The sequence below is a fragment of the Alexandromys fortis genome, unplaced genomic scaffold, assembly GCF_014885135.2.
Source record: "Alexandromys fortis isolate MF-2015 unplaced genomic scaffold, M_Fortis_MF-2015_v1.1 scaffold_7, whole genome shotgun sequence".
NCBI lineage: Eukaryota > Metazoa > Chordata > Mammalia > Rodentia > Cricetidae > Alexandromys > Alexandromys fortis.
This window is the reverse complement of record NW_026067920.1, coordinates 10,414,754-10,419,600: the sequence shown is the minus strand read 5'-3', so window position 1 is coordinate 10,419,600 and position 4,847 is coordinate 10,414,754. Positions and strand designations below refer to the sequence as shown.

The 4,847-nt window shown below is 43.3% G+C and overlaps 1 long non-coding RNA gene across 1 annotated transcript in view; it reads left to right on the top strand.

Moving 5' to 3' along the window:
* The window catches only part of LOC126500969 (uncharacterized), a 15,498-nt gene extending 10,914 nt beyond the window's left edge, over positions 1–4,584 (top strand). The window contains exon 3 of the long non-coding RNA XR_007591473.1: positions 3,746–4,584. This is a non-coding gene — a long non-coding RNA (uncharacterized lncRNA). The remainder of the gene's footprint in view (positions 1–3,745) is intronic.
* Positions 4,585–4,847: the final 263 nt, after the last annotated feature.

Sequence of the window (4,847 nt, the reverse complement as noted above, 5' to 3'; positions counted from 1 at the left end):
TGGTGTTTTTGATTTTAGCCATTCTGACAGGTGTAAGCTGGTATCTTAAAGTTGTCTTGATTTGCATTTCCCTGATCGCTAAGGAAGTTGAGCATGACCTTAGGTGTCTTTTGGCCATTTGAACTTCTTCTGTTGAGATTATCTGTCTGGTTTTTTATAAGTCCTTCAGCTGAATATATAAACATTGCTATGTATTGTGTTCAGTATTCAAACTTTTTTTTAACATTCCTCATTGAAGGTACATGGATTGTAGATTTGAGGGGTGATAAACTCAGTATGTCCGTAGTTGTAAAAGCTGTCCAACAAATGCTTTAAAGTAGCTACAAAAAATTTATGAAAACCTTTGAGTAACAAATGCTGAAAAAGAAATGATCAACCAGAAAAGCAATCATGTGAAAAAAGAACCAAATGAAATTAGACACCTGAGAAATGAAATAACATGGGGTTGGGGTGGGGGGAGTAGCTGCCACCGAATGAGTCCAACAGTAACTGAGAGATGAAAGGGAGAAACTAAGTGGACTGAAGACACACAATTTGAATTCTGTCAAACAACAGAGAAAATAGAAAGAAAGAACCTTAGGGATTTGAGGCAAATCTTATAACTAATGTGGCGAAAGGAGAGGAAATGAAGGGTGCGGCTGTGAGACTTTGGGATAACCTAATTAATGACTAAAAAGTGTCCAGATTTTGCAAATCCAAAAAAAGGTTAAGTAAACCTTCATCAGAATCACCCCCCCACACACACACATACTAGGTATGTTATAATTCAAATTGTAATGCTACACACACACAACACACACACACAACACACACACACACACACACACACACACACACACACACACACACACCAGACAAAAGCAACAATTGAAGGGTAGACAGGTTACCTGCCAGGGAAGACCAATTCGCAGGATGTGAGATGCTCCACTGAAAAGGAGGAAGAAACAGAACGAAGCATCTCTCAGTTTGTGAATGAAAACTGCTGCAGCTCATGCCAGCAGAGTTCTTCAGGAAGGAAAGAGAAATGCTACCAGCCTCTGATAAGAAGAAAGTCCAACAATGGCAATGGGTTTTTGATCCTACTGTACCTATTGGTTTCGTGGGTGCCTAGGCAGTTTCGTGGATGCTCACCTTACTAGACCTGGATGGAGGTGGGTGGTCCTTGGACTTCCCACAGGGCAGGGAACCCTGATTGCTCTTTGGGCTGATGAGGGAGGGGGACTTGATTGGGGGAGGGGGAGGGAAAGGGGAGGCGGCGGTGGGGAAGAGACAGAAATCTTTAATAAATAAAGAAAGAAAGAAAGAAAAAAAGAAAAAAAAAGAAGAAAGTCCAGGAGCTCTGTGTTCACAGACAGACCTGTAAACACGGACTCCAAAAGTTCTTCCTAGAGGAAGGAAGCAAGGAAAGACTGGAGCTCGAAGCATCAGGAGGGAACATGGGGAGAGACAAACAGGTTCAGGAAAGATGTCTATCCGCTCACCATTCATTGTTTCCTTCTATATGTTGGTTTGGATTGCAGTCTCGCCGCCTTCAAGATAGAAAATGTTTCATCATGAAACCACAGGTCTGAGTTTGGTCTTAAAGGGAGACAGGTACAGGCTGTGTAACTCTTACAAAAAGAAACCGAAGTGAACAGTAAATGGTATGACAGGTGTCCCTTCAGTGTGACTAGAAAGACATGGTTTCAGTATGACTTGCCTGGAAAGCCACACTTTCGTTAACAGGCTGAAGCACACTAGTGCTGTGGCTCAGTAGTCTCTCAGGTCTCTAAGATCGGGTGGGTTGCGTGCTTCGTCCCAGGGTCTTTCATGATACATGTATAAATTTCCTGGCTCAATATATCAGAGACATAGTAAGCAATAGCACTTCGATACTTACTGTTGGCCTCACAGCAGGAAGTAGAGATTCTGCATTTCCAGATGTTCAGGAGAAACAGAGTGTGACTTCGTGTTTTCATGGAGGATTTAAATGGGAAAGGTAAGAACAACATTCATAAAAACTATTAACAGCCTCAGCTTCCTTCCTGGAAGGCTTAAATTTCCTGGTATGCCTTTTTTTTTCTTGCTATTTGCTTTTGGTTGTTGCTGTGTATTCTGTCTGGTTTTGCTTTTGAAATAAGGTCTTACCATGTTGCTGTGACAGGCCCAGAACTGGCTAGAAATCTAGCTGCCTGTCTCCCAAGGGCTGGCATTAAAGGCACGTGCTACAGTGCCTGGTGAGCTTAACATATTTTTACTTTAGCTAAATAGGAAAATGGAGCCATCTTATCTTTAAAGTTTGGTGGGTTTTTTTGTTTGTTTGTTTTTTTTGTTTGTTTTAACAAAACAAGTGAAGAATGAGGAATGCCGCCTTTCCATTCTAGCTCTGGGATCCCAAAGTCATACTGTGGAAATAGAAAATACATTGTAGATCCATACTGGCTCTGTGTGCGCTTTCATAACTCGCCTCTGAAGTCATTGTGAGGAGACATGACTTACCTGAAATTCCCTTGAAATAAACCTACAGCAGGGAGAAGAATTCCAATGTCAAAAGCTAAGGTCCCACAGAGGCTGACATAGCCTCACAAACCCAGCGGAGTAAAAATCCCACCTTCAGGGGATAAATTATCAGGATGATGAAGACACCCGGACCTCGTTTCCTCTGCAGATGATCCTTATGCCCCCGGTATTCTGTGTGAGGCTGGCCCATGGCAGGTTCTGGCTGAATGTCACTGTGGAAATTGTCTTATGACAAAGGCCACTTGTCCTTTTCTGGCTTATTCTACTTCAGCATTCTTTAAAATAATGGTGTTTCTCAAAGTTTCGCACTCAGCGGTCTGCCGGTGAGCTCAGCAACTTTCTCACAGGGCTGGCTCCACCGGAAGCATTTTTATACTGTGTTCTTGTGTGCATTTATACCTGGGCTTGCCCAGAATGGTGGCACCAATTTCATCACACGTGCACTAAGCCTGCTGCTTCAAAGTGTCCCTGTAACTTATTGTTTGCTATAGCGGGAATTGGCTGTGTTTTGTTCCTGGTGGCCAATGCCATTCGTGGGCTGTTTAGACAGAAAGAGAACAGGAAACTGATGTCAAGCTGCAGGAGAAAGGATGAAGGTACTTCAGGGATCTCCCAGATGGATTTGATAAAAGAAATGCAGTTAGGCCCTTGGAACTGGTGCTTGGTCTAGACCGTAGAGCCATTTCCCTCACGACTTACGTCCATACAGATAGGCAAGTCTAGGTAGGTTAGATTTAGACTTACACCACATAGGCCTCCGAAGCTCCTCATTGGCCAAGCGCATGTGCTTGATTCCGCTTTCCCCAGCCTCCCAGCCTTACATACAACAGCATCGCTGACTCAGCAACACGTGCCTGCTCTACAGTGGGCTTAGCTGCGTATTACCACCCTGTTCCTGCTTCTCTCTCTCCTAAGGTTCTGATTTCATAGCTATGCACCCAGCCTTGCAGGGAGAACCAGAGTACCGTCCATTTTGTTCCCTCACCGTATTTCCTCAGAAGCACCGGTTTTCCAATCATCAATTTTTATACTTAAAATGGCAAAATTAGTTAAATACCTAGAATCAGTGTCTATATTTGCTCTGGCAGCACTTAATCCAATAACAGCTTTATAAAATCGGTCTTTACAGGGCTGATGGCTGGAGAAATCCCCTTGATGATTTTAAGTGGAGATCCCTTCCTTGTGAATGCTCTCTACTTTTTCTCAGAATCATTATTCTCAACTGGATTTTCTGTGTTTCCTCCAGGAGGTTGCAAAGGACACAGTTCCAGTGAGACCACTCGTTTCAAATTATCTCTATGGTCAGTTCTATAGGGATCGCCCAGCTTCTGTTTCTCACTGCAGTCTTTCAGAAAATGTTGAAAAATCAGATTGCTTTAGTGCAGCTGTATTTATATCAGTCAAGAAAAATTGGCTTTTGTGAGCTAAAAATTACCATGATTTAGATGTGTGTATGTGGATAAACATATGAAAAATATGTATATATGCTTTTGTGGATTGATTTTGAATATCTATAGCTATATATTATTGGGTTGGTGATTCTACATTAAAAGACCCAAAAAGAGGAACATGGGATGTACTCACTCATATTTGGTTTCTAGACATAAACAAAGGACATTGAGCTTATAATTAGTGATCCTAGAGAAGCTAAATAAGGAGAACCCAAAGAAAAACCTTCATCAGGCGATGAAAGGAGACAGAGACAGAGTCCCACATTGGAGCACCGGACAGAAATCTCAAGGTCCAAATCAGGAGCAGAAGGAGAGAGAGCACGAGCAAGGAACTCAGGACCGCGAGGGGTGCACCCACACACTGAGACAATGGGGATGTTCTATCGGGAACTCACCAAGGCCAGCTGGCCTGGGTCTGAAAAAGCCTGGGTTAAAACCGGTCTCGCTGAACATAGTGGGCAATGAGGACTACTGAGAACTCAAGAACAATGGCAATGGGTTTTTGATCCTACTGCACGTACTGGCTTTGTGGGAGCCTAGGCAGTTTGGATGCTCACCTTACTAGGCCTGGATGGAGGTGGGTGGTCCTTGGACTTCCCACAGGGCAGGGAAACTTGATTGCTCTTTGGGCTAACGAGGGAGGGGGACTTGATTGGGGGAGTGGGAGGGAAATGGGAGGCAGTGGCGGGGAAGAATCAGAAATCTTTAATAAATAAATAAAAATTTAAAAAAAAGAGTAAGGATGATGGCTCAGTCAATAAAATACTCCGCACACAAGCATCTAGCTCTGAGTTTAATCCCCAGTTCCCACATGAAAGTCAGCAAGCAATGTACATTATAATCCAAGCACTGCAGAGGTGGAGACAAGGGAATGTCTGGGGCTTGCTAGTTGAGTAG